At 40.1% G+C, this 24,565-nt stretch overlaps 1 protein-coding gene and 1 pseudogene across 1 annotated transcript in view; one reads left to right on the top strand and one right to left on the bottom strand.

The window, feature by feature from the left end:
* SLC16A2 (solute carrier family 16 member 2) overlaps positions 1–24,565 on the bottom strand; it is a 120,117-nt gene that overhangs the window by 56,256 nt on the left and 39,296 nt on the right. The gene's annotated exons all lie outside the window — the stretch shown is intronic.
* Positions 6,082–7,167, top strand: LOC128930701 (heterogeneous nuclear ribonucleoprotein A1-like; annotated as a pseudogene).

Genomic DNA, 24,565 nt, shown 5'->3' with positions numbered 1-24,565 from the left:
TTTTAGGTAAAGTTCCAGTAAAGCCAACCTAAAACCTATATTGACAATTAATTCTTGCCACATTTTATGTAAATAATCCAAGTATAATAAGGCCAAGTATAATAAGCCCAAAACTTACTTTGCACACAAATTGGTCTTACTATAATTTATCTTCAATAGACAAAAAAGAGTGGTGGGGGCTAGAACAATTGTTTCAAAGCAAAGTATAAAAATTGGTATTAGATTTCAACCCTAACATTTTTTTAAGTGCAGAGAATCATAAGTTATTACTTGGCTACAATAATCCTAAAGAGTACCAGATTATAATTTTTCTTCATATTTTTAGTTGGTGCCCTAATGGAATAGGTTCTTTTTTCTGTTCTAACACACAAATACTCTTTTTTTTTTTTTTTTTTTTTTTTGGAGAGGGAGTTTCGCTCTTGTTACTCAGGCTGGAGTGCAATGGCACGATCTCGGCTCACCGCAACCTTCCTCTCCTGGGTTCAGGCAATTCTCCTGCCTCAGCCTCCTGAGTAGCTGGGATTACAGGCCTGTGCCACCGTGCCCAGCTAATTTTTTGTATTTTTAGTAGAGACGGGGTTTCACCATGTTGACCAGGATGGTCTCGATCTCTTGACCTCGTGATCCACCCACCTCGGTCTCCCAAAGTGCTGGGATTACAGGCTTGAGCCACTGTGCCCGGCCACAAATACTCTTTTAATTGTCAAACTATAAATGTTATTTATCTCTCCTTGTTTTATTTCCAAGTAAACTAAAATTATTGTATTCTAAAGACTAGAGATGTCTCTCCCTCACTGGGCATCCCACTGGGCCAGGAGCTGTTATTCACTGCAAATGCCCAGCTGGTAACACTATACAAGCACCCTGCCTCTAGGCCCAGGAACAGTCATGGAAGAGGTGGGCACATGAGATTGTAAGGGCCAGTTTTGAGGGATAAAATCAGGGCAAGGTCAGACCCTCCAAATCAAAAGGTGCCTAAACAGCTGGTAAAACAAGCCTTCTAAACTATTATGTCACTTTTGCATCCACCCCAATCATACAAAATTTTCTGCATCCAATAGAATTAAAGAAAAATACTTACTGAAAGGATAATGATACCTCATGACAAGGCTTTCTGGGTAAAATACTCCCAGTTATAAGTTGCAAATATATATATATTTTTTTCTAGAGCAATGTTTGTGTTTTCTTTAGCTAATTGCTGAAAGTCTGTAAGTAAAACCAAGCTTACTGTAGCTCAACAGATAGAAGTTAAAAATAAGTCAGTTTTGTAACTTTGTCTTTTTGTTTTTGTTGCTTTTTATTTAAAATAATAATTTTAAGAGGTAGTAAATGCCTGTCCACATCCATTCCTATCTGGCCTAGAGCAATCAATCAGCTATAAGTCTTTTGACTCTTAAGACCCTGGGCCATAAGGAGCCCAAGAGACAGGATGGACCTGGTGCAGGCAGCCATGCCACCCTGACAATGCTATGGGACAAAATAAAGATTTGCTGGCCTTTAATGTTTCCTCTGGCAAATATTGGCAAAAAGGGGGAATATGTAAACCAAAAATAAAATTCTAAGGCTCCCCAGCCATCTGAATGGACTTCGTCCTCAGCCAGGGCTCTTTAAAAATTTAATCCGAAAGACTGTTTCAGGCCATGATGGAAAATGGGGGTCGAATATGCCTTATTATACCTCTTTGGTATTAACATCAACACAGACTTTAAGTCTGATAAGAAACATTTTTCAACCTATTCTCTCTGAAGCCTGCTAGCTAAAAGCTTCCTCTGCACAATAAAACTTGGTTCTCCACAATCCTTTATCATAAGCTAAACATTTCCTTTCTATTGATCCCAGGTTCTTAAACAAACTCAACCAATTGTCAACCAGGAAATTAAAAAATTTACCTGTAGCCTGGAAGCTCCCACTTCAAGATGTTTCACCTTTCTGAACCAAACCAATGTATACCTTAAATGTATTTGATTGATGTTTCATGCCCCTCTAAAATGAATAAAACCTAACAGCACTCCAACCATCTTGGGCACATGTTCTCAAGACCTTCTGAGGGCTGTCTCACAGGCTATGGTCACTCTTATTTGGCTCAGAATAAATATCTTCAAATATTTTACAGAGTTTGACTCTTTTCGTCAACGTATCCCTACCCCCCAGGTTAGCATGATGGAAGTTCTATTCTAGTTGGCTGTAGTCAATAACATGGAGCTCACTCTTCCTCCAGCTCCTAGTACAGGGCAACAGTTTGACCCTAGGAGGATAGGCTGCTGTAATCTCTCATCCACTAATTCTAGGCTCCATGTTGCAGAAGTTTTATTCCACTTAGGTGAGGCCAAGAGGACTGGAAAGCCCTTCCCCCAGTCAGCTCCCATTGGTAGAATGGAATCTCTATCTCAAGCATGGTGGACCAACAATATTGTGTCTCTGATCACTCTGCCCCAGCTCACTCACAAGGTGCATATTTAATGCTAGGAAAAACAAGTTGAGAAAAGCCATAGCTACCATTCCTTCCTAGCATCCTGCTCATAGAGGAGGGGTGTCATTCTGGAAAGCTGCTCTGCCTACCTCTAATGTCTAGTATAGTAGAGCAGAGCGTCTGTCCATGAGATGAGATGACCTTTAAGAATGGAGAGCTCCTTAGCTCTCCCTAAGGAGTCTTCCTTTATTTGGAAAAGAGAATGAAGAAGTTTTTACCTCTGGTATTGTAAGGAACAATGACAATCTTGGTGGCAAGCAATCAAGAGGGCATCAGAAACTCTATGAGTGAGTCTAGTAGCAGCTGTAGAATGGTTCCCCACATAGAAGTTTAATAGAGAGAAGCAGGGAAAAAACTGAGAAGAACCCTTTTAGGGTCCAGACAAGCCTTGAAGACTTGAAAAGACCCAATTTTAATATGGAATAATTTATATCCCAGGGCATTGTTTAAAAACACTAGTGGAATTAAGAAGTGGGGGCTAATAGCTGGCTGTGATATTACTAGAGGCAGATCATCCAGAAGCTAAGAGAGGACAGAAACACAGAGCCCAGATAAAATCACAATATCACCAGTGGTACATACTATGCACGTGCCCAAGACTATGACCTCTGAGGAGCAACACAGAGGCTGCATGCTGCAGGGAAATAGACTTCATTGAACTAGGTCAGATGTTGAACTTAGAGGACAAAGCAGCTACTATAAATCTGTTCAAAGACCTAAGTGAAGCTATGCTTAAAGAACTAAAAGAGTCGAGCAGGGTGGCTCATGCCTGTAATCTCAGCACTTCCAGAGGCCAAGGAGTTCAAGACCAGCCTGAGCAACACAGTGCCCATTTCTACAAAAAATAAACAAAATTAGCTAAAATTAGCTGTGTGTGGTGGCACATGGCTGTGGTCCCAGCTACTTGGGAAGCTGAGATGGGAGGATCAGTTGAGCCCAGGAGGTCAGGGTCAAGGCTGCAGTGAGCCAAGACTCTACCACTATATTCTACCCTGGGTGAAACAGACAAACCCTGTTTCAAACAACAACAAAAAAAACCTAAAAGAATTTGTGAGAAATTATTTTCATCAAATAGAAAATTAATAAAGAGATAGAAATTAACAAAGTCTAGTGTTGAAAAATACAATAACTGAAAGAAAAAATTTCATAGAAGGGATCAACAGTAGACCTCAGGTGGCAGGAAACAAAACTAGAAAACTTGAAGATAGCTCAATACATATTGTGCAAATTGAAGAAGATTGAGGACACAGAATGATGAAAAATGAACAGAGCCTTAGAGAAATGTGGGGCATTATTAAGCACACCAATATACATGCAATGGGATTCCAAAAGAGAAGAGAGAAATAAACAGAAGAAAATATTCTAAAGTAAGGAAAACCTTCAAAATTTGAAGAAAAATAGATCTACACCTCTAAGAAGCTCCACAAATAGCAAATAGGATAAACACAAAGAGAGACACTTCAGACGCACCACATCAAAATGTCAGAAGCCAAAAACACAGGGAAAAGCAGCAAGAGCAAATTAGTCATCATGTACAAGAAGAATTCCAATAAGATTTATGGCTGACTTCTACCAGAAAGAATAGAAGCTAGCAGGCATAGTGGGATGACATATTCAAAATGATTAAAGGAAAAACCTGTCAAAAATCTTTTATATGAAATATTAAAAAAAACTTTTATATGAAATATCCAGAATAGGAAAATTCATAGATACAGAAAGTAGATTATTGGTAATTAGGGGCTAGGGACTGGGGGACTAAGGGAGAAACTGCCATTAGTTACAGGATTTATTTTGGGGGTTTTGAAATGTTGTGGAATTAAATCGTGGTAATGGTTGCAAGACATTGGAAATATATTTAAAACATTGAATTGTACACTTTTAAAAGATGAATATTATGGTCTTTGAATTTTATCTCAATAAAAAAATTAAGAAGCTCTCGAATCTATAACCTACTTTTCCAACTAAAGAAACTAGAAAAAGAGGAGCAGATTAAACCCAAGGCAAGCAGAAGAAAGGCAATAATAAAAACTTAACAGGAATAAATAAAATAGAATAAAAACAATGGAGAAAATCAAATGAAATCATAAGTTGGTTTTTTCAAAAGATCCAGAGAATTGACAAAACTTAAAGTAGACTTACTGAGAAAAATAAAGAGAATATAGAAAGTAGTAAAATTAAGAATAAAGAGAAGACAACAGTACTGACCTTACAGAAATAAAAGGAACATAAAGAAATACTATGAACAATTGTATGCTACTAAATTAAATCACTTAAATGAAATGGAAAAACTTCTATAAAGACACAAACTACCAAAATCTATGCAAGAAACAGAAAATCTGAATATAACTATAACAAGTAAAAAGATAGACTAGTAATTACAATACTCTGCTGCCCCGAAATAAACCTCCAACTCAAATGTCTTCACAGATGAATTTTACCGAATATTTAAAAAATAATTAATACCAATTCTTCACAAACTCTCCTAGAACAGGAGGAAACATTACCCAACTCATTCTGTGAAGTCAATCAAAGATATTACAAGAAGAGAATACTACAGACCAATATATTTTAAGAAAATTGATGCAAAATTAAAATCTAGCCAATTAACTCCAGTTACATATACAAAAAATAATAAATCATGACCAAATGGAGTTTATCCCAGGAATGTAAAGTTGACTTAACATTTGATAATCAACCAATGTAATACACTATTTCAATAGAATAAAAGACAAAAAAGATCACATGATCATTTCAAGAGATGTAGAGAAAGCATTTGACAAAACATAACATTATTTCACAATAAAAACATCCAACAAACTTGGAATAGAAGGGAAGTTTTTCAACATGATAAACGTCATCTATGAAAATTCCAAGGGTAATATCATACTTATTGCTGAAAGATTGCTTTCCTGCTAAGATCAGCAACAAGACAAGAATGTCTGCTGTCATCTTATCTATTGTTCAACGTCGTACTTCAGGTTTCAGCCAGGACAATTAGACAAGAAAAAGAAATGAAAGGCATCTAGATTGGAAAAGGAAAAAACAAAACTACCTCTATTTGCAGATGACATAATCTTCTATATAGAAAATACTAAGGAATCTACAAAAAAAAAAACCTACTAGGGCTAATCGTTTAGCAATGTTGCAAGATACAAAATCAATATACAAAGATGAATTATATTCCTGTATACTAGCAATAAACAATCTTCAAATAAAATTTAAACAATTTCATTTACAAAAGCATCAAAAAGTATCCACTACTTAGGAATAAATTTAACAATAGAAGCATAAAACTTAACACTCTGAAAAGTACAAAATATTGTTGGAGGAAATCAAATAAGATCTAAATAAGTGGAAACACATTCCATTTTCATGGATCAGAAGACTTAATATTATTAAGATGGCAATCTTTGTAACAGATTCAACATTATCCCTGTAAAAATTCTGGCTGCATTTTCTTTGCAGAAATTGACAAACTGATCCTAAAATTTGTTTAAAAATGCAAGATAACTAGAATAGCAAAAATAGTGTTGAAAATGAACAACAGCTTTCTGCTGGTCCATGGATGCCACTAAGGAAGCATCATTAAAGTGTCTCTTTTCCCTGCTGTCATGTCTAAGTCAGAGTCTCCTAAAAAAGCCCAAACAGCTGAGGAAACTCTTCATTGCAGGGTTGAGCTTTGAAACAACCTGAAAATGGCTCAAAATGGTTGAGCCATTTTGAGTAATGGGGAATGCTCATAGACTGCATGGTAATGAGTTATCCAAATACCAAGCGCTCCAGGGGCTTTGGGTTTGTCACATATGCCACTTTGGACAAGGTGGATGCAGCCATGAATGCAAGGTCACACAAGGTGCCTGGAAGAGTCGTGGAACCAAAGAGAGCTGTCTCAAGAGAAGATTCTCAAAGACCAGGTGCCCGCTTAACTTTGAAAAAGGTAATCTGTTGGTGGCATTAAAGAAGACACTGAAGAACATCACCTAAGAGATTATTTTGAACAGTATGGAAAAATTAAAGTGATTGAAATCATGACTAATCGAGGCAGTGGCAAGAAAAGGGGTTTTGCCTTTGTAACCTTTGACAATCATGACTCCATGCATAAGACTGTCATTCAGAAATACCATATTGTGAATGGCCACAACTCTGAAGTTAGGAAAGCTGTGTCAAAGCAAGAGAAGGCTAGTGCTTCATCCAGCCAAAGAGGTCGAAGTGGTTCTGGAAACTTTGGTCATGGTCATGGAGGTGGTTTCAGTGGCAATGACAACTTTGGCCATGGAGGAAACTTCAGTGGTCATGGTGGCTTTGGTGGTAGCCATAGCGGTGGTCATCACAGTGGCAGTGGGAATGGGTATAATGGATTTGGTAATGATGGAAGCAATTTTGGAGGTGGTGGAAGCTACAATGATTTTGGCAATTACAACAATCAGTCTTCAAATTTTGGACCCATGAAGGGGGGAAACCTTGGAGGCAGAAGCTCCGGCCCTTATGGTAGTGGAAGTCAATACTTTGCCAAACCATGAAACCAAGGTGGCTATGGTGGTTCCAATAGTAGCAGTGGCTATGGCAGTGGCAGAAGATTTTAATTAGGAAACAAAGCTTAGCAGGAGAGGAGAGCCAGAGAAGTGATAGGGAAGCTACAGGTTATAGCAGATTTGTGAACTCAGCCAAGCACAGTGGTGGCAGGGCCTAGCTGCTACAAAGAAGACATGTTTTAGACAAATATTCATGTGTATGGGCAAAATACTTGACGACTGTACTTGTGACTAATTGTATAACAGGTTATTTTAGTTTCTGTTCTGTGGAAAGTGTAAAGCATTCCAACAAAGGGGTCTGATGCAGTTTTTTTTGCACCCATGCTGTTGATTGCTAAATGTAATAGTCTGATTATGATGCTGAATAAACGTCTTTAAAAAAAAAAAGAAAAAAAATGAACAACAAACTTGGAAGATTCATACTTCCTAATTTCAAATCTACTACAAAGGTACAGTAATAAAAACCATGTGGTACTTGCATAAGAATGAACATATAGCCGGGCACAGTGGCTCACGCCTGTAATCCCAACACTTTGGGAGGCTGAGGTGGGCAGATCATGAGGTCAAGAGATTGAGACCATCCTGGCCAACATGGTGAAACCCTGTCTCTACTGAAAATACAAAAAATTAGCTGGGCGTGGTGGTGCAAGCTTGTAGTCCCAGCTACTCGGGAGGTTGAGGTGGAAGAATTACTTGAACCAGGAGGTGGAGGTTGCAGTGAGCTGAGACTGCACCACTGCACTCCAGCCTGGTGTCAGAGAGAGACCCCGCTGCAAAAAAAAAAAGTGAATGAACATATAGATTAGTGAAACAAAATTGAGAGTCCATTCATAAACCCCTTTATGTTTACTGTGAATTATTATCAAGGGTGTCAAGATAATGCAATATAGATCAAATAGTCTTTTCAGCAAATCATGATGGGTCAACTAGATATTCACATGCAAAAGAATGAAGTTGAATTCCTACATGATACCCTATACAGAAATTAGCTTAAAATAAAGTACATACCTATATATAAGAATTAAAAATATAGAAGTCTTAGAAGAAAGTGTAGAAGTAAATAGGCAATAGTTTCTTAGAAATGATTTTAAAAACACAAGTAACAAAAAAACACTAGATAAACGGCAGTTAAAAAAAATTAAAAACATATTTCTGGGTATATACTCAAAATAATTGAAATCAGGGACTCACAGATATTTGTCCACTAAAATTCAGAGCAGCATTATTCACAATAGCCACAAAGTGGGAACAACCTAAATGTCCATTGACAGATGATTGGATAAACAAAATGTGTGTGTGTGTGTGTGTGTGTAATGAAAAATTTATTTTTTGTGAGATGGAGTCTTGCTCTTGTCACCAAGGCTGGAGTCCAATGGCACGATCTCAGCTCACTGCAACCTCCACCTCCTGGGTTCAATCAATTCTCCTGCCTCAGCCTCCTGAGTAGCTGGGATCACAGGCACATACCACTACACCCAGCTAATTTTTGTGTTTTTAGTAGAGATGAGTTTTCACCATGTTGGCCAGGCTGGTTTTGAACTCCTGACCTCAAGTGATCCTCCCACCTCAGCCTCCCAAAGTGCTAGGATTACAGGCAGAGCCATCATGCCCAGCCTACAATCAAATATTATTCAGCCTTTAAAAGGAAGGACATTCTGACACATGCTATAAAATGGATGAACCTGGAAGATATTATGCTAAGTAAAATAAGTCAAAAAGACAAATAAATACTGTATCATTCCACATGATGTACCTAGAGTCATCAAATCCACAAGGACAGAAAGTAGAATGGTGGTTGCCAAGGACTAAGAAGAAGAGAAAATGCAGAGTAATTGTTTAATAGATACAGAGTTTCAGTTTGGGAAGATGAAAAAGTACTGGAGGTGGATGGTGGCAATTATTGCACAAGAATGTAAATTTAGTTAGTGCCACTGAAATGTACACTTAAAATAGTTAAAATTATAAATTTTGTGTTGTGTATATCTCACCACAATAGAACAGTGAAAAACTTTTGTGCTTCAAAGGACACCAGCAAGAAAGTGAAAAGACAACAAACAGAATGAGAGAAAATATTTTCAAATCATTTATCTGATAAGGGTTGAGTATCCAGAATATATACTTAAAATAATTCAACAATAAAAAGACAAATAACATTTTCAAATGGGCAAAGGTTTTCCAGTCTGGCATGTAAGGAGCTTTGAAGTTACCACTCTGTCCTAACAACAAATAAAAAGCTACACAAACTGAAAAATAAACCACTGTTCTTAAAGCAATCAGAGAAATGAGGTCACAGGATTATAATAATTGTCATTCATTCCTAATCCTAAAATAACAGTAACAACATAGACTTACACCCTTTACAAAAATTCACACAAAATTTTTCATAGACCTAAATGTAAAATGCGAAACTCTAAAACTCTTAGAAGATAATATAAAAGAAAATTTCAATGACTTTGGGTGATAATTTTTTATATATAACAACAAAGGCACAACCCATAAAAGATATAATTTGTAAACTGGACTTCATTAAAATTAAGAATTTCTGATCTGTGAAGGACTGTCAAGTGAATGAGAATATTGGGAGAAAATACTTGCAAATGACACATCTGATAAGGAATTGTTAAAAATATATACAAAGAACTCTTAAAATTCAACAAAAAGAAAACAAATAACTTGATATTTTTAAAGGAAAATCTAAATGAACACCTTACCAGAAAATATATATGGATGGTGAATATGCATATGAGAAGATGCTCAATACCTTATGTCATTAGGGAATTGCAGATGGAAATGAGATACCACTACATACCTATTAGAATAACCAAAATCCAAATCACTGACAACACCAAATGCTAGTGATGATGTGAAGCAACAGGAACTCTCATTCAGTGCTGGTGGGAATGCAAAATGGAATACTCACTTTGGAGGAAAGTCTGGCAGTTTCTTGCAAAACTAAACATGCTTTTACAATACAATCCAGCAATTGTGCTCCTTGATATTTACCCACGTAAAAAAGTATGAGTCAAAAACCTATATCCACAAAAAGACCTGCACATTATTGTTTATAGTAGTTTTATTCATAATTGCCAAAACTTGGAAGCAACCAACATGTCCTTCAGTAGGTGAATGGATAAACTTTGGAACATCTAGACAGTGGAATATTTGTTCAGCACTAAAAAGAAATTGGCTATCAGGCCATGAAAACACATGGAGGAATCTTAAATGCATATTATTAAGTGAAAGAAGCCAATCTGAAAAGGCTCCATACTGTATGATTCCAAACAGATGATATTCTGGAAAAAGCAAAACTATGGAGACAGTAAAAGGATCAGTGGTTGCCAGGGGGATGGTGAGATGAATAGGTAAAGCACAGGTATTTTTAGAGTAGTAGAATTATTCCGTATGATACTTTAATGGTAGACACATATTATTATACATTTGACAAAACTTATAGAATGCACACCAAGAGTGAACCTAACGTAAATTATGAAGTTTGGGTAATAATATGTCAACGTAGGTTTATAAAAAAATACTATTCTGGTGAAGGAGTCAATAGTGGAGGGGGTGCTGTGCATGCTGGGGGTGGCAGGGGGTATATGGGAAATGTCTGCGCCTTCTGCTCAACTTTGCTACAAACGTAAAACTGCCCTAAAATCATCTTTAAAAACAAAAAACAGGACAAGGCTTTGAATAGACATTTCCTTTTTTTTTTTTTTTTTTGAGACAGAATCTTGCTTGTCACCCAGGCTGGAGTGCAATGGCATAATCTCGGCTCACTGCAACCTCCGCCTCCCGGGTTCAAGTGATTTTTCTGCCTCAGCCTCCTAAGTATCTGGGATCACAGTCATGTGTCACCACAGCCGGCTAATTTTTATATTTTTAGTAGAGATGGGGTTTCACCATGTTGGTTAGGCCGCTCTCAAACTCCTGACCCCATGATCCGCCCACCTTGGCCTCCCAAGTACAGGGATTACAGGCATGAGCCACTGCGCCCGACCTGAATAGACGTTTCTTCAAAGAAGATAACAAATGGCCAATGAACACATGAAGAGATACCTAATCTCTTCAGTCACCAAGGAACTGCAAATCAAAATGAGATACCATTTCACAACCACTAGAATAGCTATAAAAAATAAGTGTTGGGGAGGATGTATAGAAATTGAAATCTTCATGTGTTGCTTGTAGGAATGTAAAATGGGTTAGCTGTTTAGGAAAAGATTTTGGCATTTCCTTAAAATATTAAACATAAAGTTACCACCATATGATCCAGCATTTCCACTGCTGGGTATATATCCAAAAGAAGAAAAATCAGTGTATCAAAGAGATATGTGCACTCCCATGTTTGTTGCAGCACTATACACAATTAGCTAAGACATGGAATCAATCTAAGTGCCCATCAACAGGTGAATGGATAAAGAAAATGTGATAGCATATACACAATGAAATATTATTCAGCCATAAAAAGAATGAAATCCTGTCACTTGCCACAACATGAGTAGAACTGGAAGTCATTATATTAAGTGTAATAAGCCAGGCACAGAAAGACAAATGTTGCATGTTCTCATTCATATAGGCGCGCTAAAAACATTGGTTGATCTCATGAAGAGTAGAGTAGAATGATGGTTACCAGAGGCTAGGAAGGGTAATGGGGAGTAGGGGATATAGAGAGGTTGGCTAATGGTTACAAAAATATAGTTAGATAGAAAGAATAAGATCTAGTATTTGGTAGCACAATAGAGTGCCTATAGTTTAAAAATCTATATTGTCTGTTTCAAAATAACTAGAAGAATTGAATTATAATGTTCTTAACACAAAGAAATGATAAATGTTTAAGGTGATGGATATCCCAGTTAGCTTGATTTTATCATTATAGATTGTATGCTTATATCAAAATATCATATGCACCCCATAAATAGTGGAACTATTATGTATCCATAAAAATTAAATTAAAAATTTAAAAAATTGAGGTACCATATAATCCAACAATTCTGCTGCTAGGTATATAACCAAGACAAATAAAATCATACATCTAATTTAAAAACTTGTACCCATAGCAGCATTAGTCATAATAGTGAAAAAGTAGAAACAACTGAAATGCCCATGAATTTGTAAGTGCATAAACAAAATATGGTTCAGTATTCCATACAATGGGTATTATTCAGCCATTGAAATAAATTTGTTGCTAATACATGCTATGATATAGAATAACCTTGAAAACATTATGCTAAGTGAAAAAACCCAGTCAAAACATGATATATTCCACTTATATGAAATATCTAGTACATGTACATTTATAGAAACAGAAAGTGGATTAGTATTTGCTAAGGTCTGGGAGAGGGTGGTGGTGGAGATGCCTAAAGGGCACATGTTTCTTTCCGGGTGATGACAATGTTCTAAAATTGATTGCGGTAGTGGTTATACAATTCTGTGAGTTTACTAAAAACCATTGAATTGTATACTTTAGTTGGGTTAATTGTGTGACAAATAAATTTTGCCTCAATAAAGCTATTTTTTTAACAGAACAGAACGTGATCTTTGAGTTGAGCCCTGAAGGATAATCTAATAATCAAAAAGTAGAGAAAGGTATCTCAAGCTGATAGAACAGCATGAACAATGGTTTGGAGGCTTGAAATGTGAATGATATGGTGTGAATGAAGGTTTGTGTGGGTAGTTCAGGTAAGAGTTGGGTGGGAAAAGATGATCCTGGGAAAATTGCCCAGGAACGTGAATGACATGCCCAGGAGTTTGGATCTAATCTCACCAGGACTATGGGGATTCATGAGTGGTTTCTGGGATAGGGACTGACAAAGTCAGATTTCCATGTAATGGAGCATGCCTGACAACAAGCAGTCTGTAGAATATATGGAAGGAGGCAAGAATACCTTTTCTAAATGTGTAGAATTTTGTTTACTATGTAGTCTACAAAGGCTCTCCCTGGGGATTTTCTTAATTGTCTTTTCTGAGCTGCCTCCCTCAGGGCTCTGTTCCTACAAGGCCTTACCTATACTAGGATTTTATTTTTGGAAAATTAAATGTGCACAGCCTTCAAACTCCAAAAGAATTACCCAGAGGTGCCATTTCTGTTTCTAAGGAATACTTTGGTTTGGAGTGCTAGGATCCTACAAGGTAACCTTCAAACCAATCCTAGATGTGGCCACAAAGTCTAGGTTATGGGTCTTGACCTGCTTTTTCGCATATCCCCAAATTCACCCCAATGCACATATTAATTTGGGATATTCTCTTTGTTTTGGAAGCCCCCACTTAGCCTTAGACCCCAACTTCCAGCTCTGCCACTAATCTGCTGTGTAGCCTAGGTCAAGTTTCTTACTCTTCTGGGTCTTGCTTTCTTTGTCTATATCATGAAGGATTCTGGAAAGATTATGTCTAAGGCCCCTTACCACTTTTCAGCTTAGCTTTCTCTAGATGGAGCTGAGCCTGTATGGGCAGAGAAAGGGCAGAAAGGTAGAAAAAGGCAGGAAGGGCTGGGTGTGGTGGCTTACGCCTATAATCCCAGCACTTTGGGAGGCTGAGGCAAATGGATCATAAGGTCAGGAGATTGAGACCATCCTGGCTAACATGGTGAAACCCCATCTCTACCAAAAACACAAAAAATTAGCCAGGTGTGGTAGCACATGCCTGTAGTCCCAGCTACTCGGGAGGCTGAGGCAGGAGAATCGCTTGAACCCAGGAGGCGGAGGTTGCAGTGAGCCGAGATCACACCACTGCACTAGAGCCTGAGCAACAGAGTGAGACTCCATCTGAAAAGAAAAGAAAAACAAAACAAAACAAAAGAAAAAGGCAGGAAGATGGAGGAGAGGGATAGGCCCTTAAAAGGCCTTATACCTCTATCTTTGGTTGAGAGCTATTTGGGTATATGGTGACATAGTTCACTCTAGGAAGGATGGGGGCTGTCCCCAAGTCAAACATGCTCACTTAACCTGGCATCTGACCCTGGGAATTTCCACTTTTGAATCCAAAATGCACTTCATATTTTCCAATGTTTTCTGTGTCCCCAAATCTCAGGAGAGCATATTGCCTAGGAGAGTATAACAGTCTGGGTAAAATAGGAACCGATAGGAAGCATGTCTTTTATTAACAACCTAAACAGTCCACTAAACAATGGCTCTAAGACCAAAAGGGCACTGGAGCTGAGGCTTGACTAAACTGCAGTATCATTGCTCTGGTCCCTTTGACCTGTTTATTTGTTTGTTTGTTTGTTTTTCAGACGGAGGCTCACTCTGTGGCCCAGACTGGAGTGTAGTGGTGTGATGTCCATTCACTGCAACTTCCACCTCCCAGGTTCAAGTGATTCTCCTGCCTCAGCCTCCCAAGTAGCTGGGACTGCAGGCACATTCCACCACACCCAGTTAATTTTTGGTATTATTAGTAGAGATGGGGTTTCACCATATTAGCCAGGATGGTCTCAATCTCTGGACCTCTTGATCTGCCTGCCTTGGCCTCCCAAAGTGCTGGGAATACAGGTGTGAACCACTGTGCCCAGCCCTTCACCTGTCTTTAAAGGGTTTCTGGGATCCTGTCCATACTTCACAGAGGCTCTACTACTGGAGAGAAATGACCCAGAGAAGAAGGCCTACCAACGTCCACAAAATGGCCATGGCTTGGAAGCTGATATAGCAGTGCTACAAAAACTGGGAAGTCAGGTTTGGAGGCAGCAAGTGAGGTGAAACAGGAAAGAGATCAGGGATTCCTTGGGGGCACCCACAGGGTTAATGGGAGCTTAATGATCATCTTCTTCAGCAACTTCTAGCTAAGAGGAATAGTAGGTACTAAAGTGGGAGTGGAGGGAAGAAGAGAGGTCTTTGAGTGAAACCAAAACCCTCCAAGAAATTCTAGGTTGACCCAGGATAAGGTGGCATGTGGCACAAGCTCACTTAATTGCAAAAGTTTCTTTGTGGTCATAACTGTCATTATCTTTACTAACCAGAAGTTCTGATTGGCAGTTATGCCTTTGGCCAGTAAGGTGAGGAAATGAATTATCATGTAATCAATATATTTATTGGTAAACACATCTTTCAAAACATGTCCCAGGAGGATAAATATTTTGAAGGGTGAAAAACTGGGGAACTGCTGATAGAACCCAAACATTTCATTTTAGTCATGAGGAAATTAAGACCCGAAGAGGAGAAGTAACTTTTCTGTTGTCACACAATGAGTGATCTTGTCTGACCTGGAGTTCAGGTCTCTTAACCAACAGCAACAACTCTTTTTCCTCTACTATACTCCAGGCCTGCCTATTCTCCTACAATAAAGTACGTGCTCAAGAAAGGTTTGTTGAATTGAACAAAACTTACCAATTTTGCTAGGAAAGTCTCTACCTCCATTGGTTCTGTGGCCATAAAATGATCTGGGTTGGCAGAACCAGACCAAAAATATCAGAACCTTGACTGAAAGTCTAAAACCTCTCTAGGGCCACATCACTAAGTATTGAGTATTGTGACAAAGCCATGGGCTTTTGGACCAAGATTGGTAAATAAATTAAGGGAAGTGCAATGTTGTTTTTACCAGACACAAAATGGCAACTTGGTGGTGAGGAAAGTCACAGAGACTGAGAGTCCTGGAAGAACCATGGGTTTGCAGCAGAGCCCAGACAAAAATCTATTTTTCCTCCTTATCAGTGGGTTCAATCAACAGCAGATAGAAAATGTTTGAAAAAAATGGATGACTATGTCTGTGCTAAACATGTACAGACTTTTTTCTTGTCATTACTCCTTAAATAATATACTATAACAACTATTTGCATAGCATTTACATTATATTAGTTATCATAAGTAATCTAGAATTATCTAAAGTTTATGAGAGGATGTGTACAGGTTATATGCAAATACTACACTGTTTTTTTATAAAGGACATGAGGCATGAGCATCTGTGGATTTTGCTATCTACAAGGGGTCCTGTTTGGCTTTCATAGCTTTTCAGAAGCCAGGTCTAGAAAAAGCTCATAAAGACAATAAAAGTAAAAAATTCACACCAGCCACAAGCACCGGGGCTTTGAAGCATTGGTGGGAGAGTATGGAGTCTGAATCCGCCGCCCATCCGGACTCCTGAAACCCTGGGGGCCTGGGATGGAGCCTGCCCGCTTCTTTCTAGGTTTTCCCCAAGAATGATGCTTCCTGCTGGGCTTGCAGTTCTCTTGGTTCCCTTCTCTTCTCTCCTTGGAGGTGGTATTGACCAGCCCTCTCCCACCGGATAAGAACATCTTGTTCTTTCTGATCTAGGAGAGCAAAACAGTTCTCATTCCCTGGGGGCTGGGAGGGTCACAGAGGGGAAGTTCTGATGTTTGTAAGCAGATCAGTCAGCCACAGGAGCTCCTGGTCCCCATATCCTCCACCACCTCCCCCTTCTGTCCCCTCCCTCACAGGGCCAATTTACTACTTTGTTCATTGCCCAGAGGCTAGCAGCAAGCAGAAAACGATGCGTCCCATTTCCCTGGAACTGTCACCCCAATATAGGGGTCGGTTGTGGAAGAAAAGCAGCATGCTTCTTACTGGGCCTCTCTCCAACCCTCTCCAGCTCTTTCCTGCCTTCCAGTGGGGACTGCCCTGGTGCACAAACACTGTCTCCAACCCACAAAATGGACTGAGCACCACCCCCAGCTCCTCAGGCAGCCTAGAAGGGCAAAATATTGTTCAAGCTGGCCTTGAGGCCCAAGGGAAGAGTATGAAGAGTGGACAAGAGCAGCAAGAACCTGATTGACTCATCAGGTTGTAGCAGCTGATGAGCCAACGCTCTCTGAGGGATTCTGACCCTGCCTTTCTCTGCAGTAGTTCATTGTCAAGTATACTTGCAGGAACTCCAAAGCCCAGAACAAAGCTTTTGTGTTTGGTTCCCCATTCCAGTCTTCTCCTTTCCATACTGTGGCAAAATCTCAAGCCACATTCTCCTCACAGCCTGAAGAGTCATTCTTGGTTTCCAAATAGCCTCTTGAAGCCTTTTAAAATTTTATTAAGGAAATATAAAATAAAATAAGAGGGAAATACAAGTATGGCCATTTCTTTGGGGAGGCCCAGAAGGAAGAAGACATGAGATGGATCTCATATGCTGTTTCATTAACACAGTTTGTCACACCATGCAATTTCTCTCTGAACCCCTTTCCTGAAATGACAGCTGTTTGCTAGCCATAGGCCAGCCCAGCACTGGAGATGGGAGTCCTGTGTTGTCATGTTCCCTGGCTCCATGAAAGAGCAATAGGTCTGTTGTTTTGTTTTGTAGAGATGGGCTCTTGCTATGTTTCCCAGGCTGGTCTCAAACTCCTGGCCTCAAGTGATCCTCCCACCTCAGCCTCCCGAAGTGCTGGAATTACAGGCATGAGCCACTACACCCAGTCTAGGTCTGAAACTGAATATTTTATGGTTGTCTCTCTTGTTCACTCATGGATTTCCAGTCTTCCCTAGCTGGGTGAAGACTCTAGCCTTTGTCTAGGCCAGTAGGTTTAAAAGGAAATTAATACCATCTTTATTTGGTATTATATTTAGTGGTTTGTTTTAGTAAATATAAAATATTTACAAAGGCTTTTGCCTCTCAGTCCCCCACAAGAAAACTTTTTATATAAGTCTTAAGTTTTTCACCTGCAATTCACCTTCCTACACAGGCTTTCAGAAACCTATTCACAATGCTAGGGGAGGTGCAACTGTAGGATCAACATTGTGTAATAACATCAAAGGATATAAAATATCAACAACAACAAAAACTGCCAAAAAATAGCTTGAGTACAAAGAGACACACAAATGCAACATTTCCCAAGTCAGTTTCTGCTGGAAACATTTTGAAAATGAAAGTCATTAGTTAAACTTTAAAAATACTTGTAAACAACTTGTACATAAATGTTCAGAACAGCTTTATTTATAACAGCCCTAAACTGTAAACAACTGTCCATCAACAGGTAATTGGAGAAGACAAACTGTGGTATATCAACACAATGTAATAGTACTTAACAATACAAAGGAATGAAATATTGATATATACCTAAATCTGAGTCTCAAAATAATTATGCTAAGTGAAAGAATCTCTAGACAAAAAAGTAAATACTGTATAATTCCACATACATATAATTCTAAAAATGGTAGTTAATCTATAGTCACAGAAAACGGATCAGTGTTTGCTAGGGGATGGTAGTGGAGGGAGAGATGAACAAAAAAAAGGCATGAAGAAACTTTTGAGGATGATGGACATGCTCATTATCTAGATTACTGCAATGATTTCATGAATGTACACATTTGTCAAAATATACCAAATAATGTACTTTAAATATGTGCAACTTACTGTGCATCAGTTATACCCTAATAAGCTCCAAAACGTAATCAGATTTAGAGCAAAAAATATTAATTCTAGATGCTGTTGAACTAACTCAATATTCACTTTCAACTCTCTTCTCTATTTCTGCCATCATTACAAAAGCTATAAAAACTACATTCTTATTTTTTCAGACTCATTTGCAGCTAGAAGTTAGAAAGTTAAAACCTTTTGGCCAGGCGTGGTAGCTCATGCCTGTAATCCCAGCACTTTGGGAGGCCAACGCGGGTGAATCACGAGGTCAGGAGTTCAAGACCAGACTGGCCAACATGGTGAAACTCCATCTTTACTAAAAAATACAAAAATTAGCTGGGCATGGTGGCTCATGCCTGTAGTCCCAGCTACTTAGGAGGCTGAGGTAGGAGAATTACTTGAACTGGAACCCGGGAGGTGGAGGTTGCAGTAAGCTGAGATAGTGCTGCTGCACTGCAGCCTGTGCTACAGAGCGAGACTCCATCTCAAAAAAAAAAAAAAAAAAAGGATGGAATTTAAAACCTTTCTAAATCCATGGAACCCCCTTTCCATTCCAATTGCAATTTTACACTGAAGTGCATTGCATTAATAATATAAAAGTAGGAATGCTCTGATGTGATGGAGGTACTTGTCAGCCTACTGGAAATTCCACTGATACATTTTTTTCTCATTTATTTTGTCCCCATCCATCTTCTCCCTCTGCAGCAGTCCCTGGGAAAATCTGAAAATTCTCTAGAGTTGTGCCTACCTCTTCTTAACCAGGCTAACTACTTTTTCACTATCCTAAAAGATGATAGAGTCCAGGCCCCTCATTTTATAAGTGGGTAAGTTGAGCCACAAAGAAATGAAGACACCTGCATGTGTTCTCACAAGAAAGAAGCAGAAGTTGGTGGCCCAAGTGTTTTGGGTTTCTCAGGCCAAATCCCCCTGTTGAGTCTGTGGGGGAGTGCTTCTGAAGGGCTTTTATTTTGATGGGATTTTTGCTTCAGTTTTTTCACAGATGTCTTGAGCCCCCTAATGAATTTATGCTACACTAGTCATAAGTACTATTTCTTTGTCCTGTTCATTCCTGTTTCCCTTTGGTCATGGTCTTCCAGGCCTGCGAACCTTCCCCCACCTTCTAAGGAGAAGCCCATTATCCAAAGATCTATAGAAGACTCAGTACAAAAGTTACGAGATGCTGGGTAAGAACACCAAATCATAACCACAAGCTCTCAGTGAAATACTAGCAATCAGGAGGCTACTCGAGAAACAAATACTTCAGATCCACTGCTAATGAAGAGAACCTCAAGCCCCAAAGGAGCTTGGGAACTAGAAAGCACAAAGGGCCTTAATTCCTATTGTTCTCTGGATGCCGGCAAGGGCTCTACCCAAACTCAGAGGGGCATCTCATGACCCTCCTCAAAGACACTGGGCCAACAGAGATGGGGTTTCTGCCACTAGAAGGAAGAGGAGGCAGGACGAGGGAGTTCAGTGGGAGGAGCAGCTATTAAGGAGCTGGCCTGGACTGGGCTGAAAGGCTCAGGAGGAGACACTCCAATAAAATAGGAGAGAGTGGTGGCCACAACAGGGGACAGGGTTAGATTTCAGGGATTCAGGGGCTTGGGACAAAGAATCCTGGCCTCTCTAGATGGGGCTGGAGATGGGATTAAGCCAGAATTCCTCCTAGGAGGAGTTGTAAGTGATTAAGTTTCAAATCTCTGGAGTGGGTTTCTGGTAACACAAAGCTAAGAGCTGGAATGCCTTTCATCCTTATAATTTTTTAAATTTGGTAATGATATCAGAGCCACCGGTCCTCTGTTCCCTACATCTGTATCTGCTGTTTAGTGGCAGATCCATCCCAGGAGAAGGAGGAAGGTAAAGAAGAGTGTAACTCCAAAAAAGAGCCTTTTGCAAAAGTAGGTCACCATGTGTGTTGCCTAGCACTGCATGTAAGGGAACCGCCAAGCAGAGCTGGAAATAAGCTGCACAGAGATGTCTTTATTTCACCCTCTCTCTCCCTTTGCTTCTCTCCTTCTCTCCAATTCTTTCTTTCTTCCTCTCCCTCTTCCTCTTTCCCTCTTTTTCACAGATGGACAGACATACACACACACTCACTCTCTCTCTCTCTCTCTCTCTCTCTCTCTCTCTCTCTCTCTCTCTCTCTCTTTCTCTCTCTCTCTCTCCTCTCCTTTTCTAACACACCAATGTCCGTTAGGAGAACTTTAACACTACAAGTTCTGAGGAATGGAACTGAGGAAACAGAAAAAGTGGTGGTCACAAAAAATAAGAGCTGAGGTTCAGAACGGGAAGGTTACAGAGAGTACAGGGACTTGTCCAGTATGACACGGTTTGTCAGTGGCAAACCTGGAGCTAGATTTCTCTGACTGTCAGTCCAAAATGGAAAACAGGAGAAAATCAGTGCCTCTTGGGCAATACTAAAGTTAGATTAAAGAAAGATCTTCCATAAGAAGGCAGGTAAGACACTGAGTTGGAACATTAAACAAAATAAACTTATTTGTCTGAGATACTGATTCAGAATAAAGCAGGACAATACATTTGTATTACTCATGAAGACTTTCCAATGTTTAGAAACCTGGTGAATGTTTCCTAAAGGTGGCCCAAGGCTAGACCCTGGGTACAGGCCAGACTCTAGGCCAATACATTTGATTTCATGTTGGTCAGAATTTGTGTTAGTTGGGGACCTCAGAGAAGTAGACAATAAAATGGAATTACATATGCAGGGATTTATTAAGAGAAATTAGAGCAGATGGGAGGAGGTCTGAGAAGGCTAGTAAAGACGTGAGACTGCAATGTAAGTCTGACCCTGAGTGAAAGAGAGGATGAGGAAAGGTTGGATAGAAGCTTATTAGTCTGCCCTGTACTCTAAGATTTGGCAACCCCATCATGGATTAATGAAACCAAGGTCAGTTGGCAGTCAGAGAAGTTCTGTGTCTCCCAAGAACAGGCCCACCTTAGTGTCTTGGCCATATAAGCGGGTGTGACCTCAGCACAAATGCTGGGATGATTTCAGAGTGCAGCAGCCAAGACTCTTGGTCAATTATGCTCCCTATAGTTGGAGGTCTTCCAGGAACATTCTCGTGGGTGACACAGGACTCCGTCTTTAGCTTCTACTGTATTACTTCTTTTCCCAGATGCAGCTGCCTTCCCCATACCCACAGGGACCTTTAGTCTTTAAAAAGGAGAACAGAAGAGGACAGGGACCAGCAAGGCTTCGCTTGAAGCATTGAAGTCAAACCACCTTGAGTCTTGGCTCTTTCCTTCCATGGCCCTGACATCCCAGTACTTGTTCTGTTATGGGCTAATATGCTCATGCCACCCATGCTGGTTGTTGACCGAAGTCATTATACTACAGAAACCCTTGCAGGTACCCTGAATATATGGACCCTTATGTGCTCCAGACATTCCTTATCTTTTCTATCTTCCTAATCACCTGAGTCTGGAGAATGGCCAAAGGGTGGGGTAGGAGTTAGAGAGAGTGTCAGATGCAACTGTTTTCTTTCAACAGTGGGTGTGACTATAGGGACTAGGATAGGGAAAGGTTAGGAAAATCACATTTTCTTGAGCACCTCTCCTTTGTATACTTAACCTGCATTACTACACACAACTGTACTGATAGGTATTAAGTGTACCTGCTTGATGATTGAGAAAACAGAATGTATCTAAGCTACTTGCCCACAGTCACACAGTTCTAAGTGGCAGAATCCCAGAATTCGCAATGAACAAGAACCCCAGTGGGGAGGGAGAACTCAAACTCTGTCCTTCAGTGAGTGCTTTCTCTTCCAAAACTCCAGGGGCTGGCAGGGGTACCGCCTCTTTTTATAGGATGTTTCTACTGGAGCCCACCACTAGTCGGCACTTCTGTCTGCTGACAGCCATGACTTCAACTCAACTCCAGTCTCTGGTGGGGGCCACTGGCCTCAGCCTCTTCTTCCCAGGATACCTCTCAGCTTTTAGCCTTGATAGGAGGCAGAGAACACTCTTGAGATATGTGTGTGTGTGTGCGTGTGTGCGTGTGTGCGTGTGTGCGTGTGTGCGTGTGTGCGTGTGTGTGTGTATAATAGCTGAAGGCCACCACACCCTGCTAATTAACATTGTGATCAAGATCAGGGTCATGGCTCAGTTACAGGTAGAGGCCAGAGCAGAGGTCTATAACTGGCTTAAGGGGATCCAGCTGGGCTTTCTGGGTACTGCTGTCCATCCACCACCCACTACACCGAACAGAATAAGTTATTCGTTCACAACACTGGCCCAAAGAGATTTCTTTATTGCTCTAGCTTTGATTTTACATTTTAAAGCCCAGAGAACACCAATCCAGGAGACTTAACAAGCAAATTCCTGAACACTGAGTCATAGATGGAAGGAGGTAGAGGGAAGATTAGAAATCTGACCAAGGGAGGGCATCAAAAGACCACAAATACTATAGTATCTCACTTATGTGTGAACTCTAAAAAAGCTGAAGTCGTAGAAGTAGAGTTTAGAATGATGGTTACTGAAGGCTGGTCGTTGTGGGGAATGGGGAAATACTGGATAAAGGGTACAAAATTTCAGTTATAAAACAAGTTCTGGAGATCTAATGTACAGCATGGTCACTGCAGTTAATAGTACTGTATTGTGTACTTGAAATTTGTTAGAAGTATAAATCTTGTCGGGCATAGTGGCTCACACCTGTAATCCCAGCACATTGGAAGCTGAGACGGGTGGATTTCCTGAGGTTGGGAGTTTGAGACCAGCCTGACCAATGTGGAGAAACCCCGTCTCTACAAAAAATACAAAATCAGCAGGGCATAGTGGCACATGCCTGTAATCCCCAGCTACTCGGGAGACTGAGGCAGAAGAATAGCTTGAACCCAAGAGGTTGAGGTTGTGGTGAGCCAAGATTGTGCCATTGCACTCCAGCCTGGGCAACAAGAGTGAAAATCAGTCTCAAAAAAAAAAGTGTAAATCTTACGTGTTCACACCACACTGAAACAATAGTAACTATGTGAGGTGATGGATGTGTTAATTAACTCGGTTGTGGTAAATTTCACACTGTATATGTATACAAAATCATCGCATTATGCTACTTAAATATATACTATTTTAATTGTCAATTGTGCTTCAGTAAAACTAGAGTTGGGGGGAGGTCACTTTAAAAAGAAAAGTGGCTATATATTGCCAAACATTATTGATAATCCCTTCTAGCCTGATTATTTGAGGACAGATTTATGTAATGTGTTGAAGAGGATGTTTTGTTTCCTTAGTATCACTAATGTTTAGTTTTGTGGAATATTTCAGCAAATCTTATTTTCTGAGAAAAGAAAGACCACTTAGTGGTGTGGAAAAAGATACACATCTATACTTCCTCATCCCTGGGCAAGTCAGTTTATACGTAACTATGGGCCCATAGCCAACAAGGCAAGAGGCAAAATGCTGAACAGCATTAGGGGTCTCAGTGCCCAGTGCCTCCCTTCTCTCTGCTTTGTGCTGGATGTCCCTCAAAGTCTGGTGCTTAGGAAGCAAGCTCTGCATGGGAATGGCAAGCAGATGGAGTGGGGGCTGGTGGATGGTTCTAGATACTCAGTACAAGCCCCTTGTGGGGAGCCAAAGAAGAGGCATTCCTTGTGTGTGCATCTCCCAGAAAAGTCAGAAGCTGGGGCAAATTGTTTATGGGATTCTTACTGGAGGCAGGCAGTCTCCTCAGATGCCTTTGTGGTGGGTAAAGAAAAAGTAAAAAGGCTGATAATAAAATACTTGTGAGCTAGCATGTGGGGAAAAACAATGACAAGAAGGTCAATGGGGCTCAAGGGCAACATTGGTGACCCTGAAATTCATACTTTCAGACTCCTACATCCTCCACATACCAGGGTTTGAGGACCTACGAGGTGCAGAGTGGCCCAGAGTCAATGGAGGCTGGGAAGTCTGCTTCATTGGGAGTCTGTCCCTCATGTCTCCTCATAGACATAAGGCTCATTTTCTCCTGAGCAGTGATCCTTGATCCTGACTATACATTAGAATCACCTAGGGAGCTTTTAAAAATATCACTCCATCCCTCAGAGACAATAATTTGGTTGGTCTGGGGTAGGGCCAGGACATCAGCATTTTTTTAAGCTCCCAGAGGATTTTGATGGGCTACTGGGCCTGAGAACTACCAGTAACAACTCAAGTGACTGAAATTGGTGGAGATAGAGGGGTAGGAAGTAGAGAGAGATGGATACTATGGAAAGTGCATGCTGGCCTATTAGCTAGGAGACCTAGATTAGGGTCATTTCTGCCACTGCATTACTGTGTGACCCTAGTC

Source organism: Callithrix jacchus, chromosome X, assembly GCF_049354715.1.
Source record: "Callithrix jacchus isolate 240 chromosome X, calJac240_pri, whole genome shotgun sequence".
NCBI classification, from domain to species: domain Eukaryota; kingdom Metazoa; phylum Chordata; class Mammalia; order Primates; family Cebidae; genus Callithrix; species Callithrix jacchus.
The sequence above is the reverse complement of the archived record's forward strand: the minus strand, read 5'-3'. Positions and strand labels throughout refer to the sequence as shown.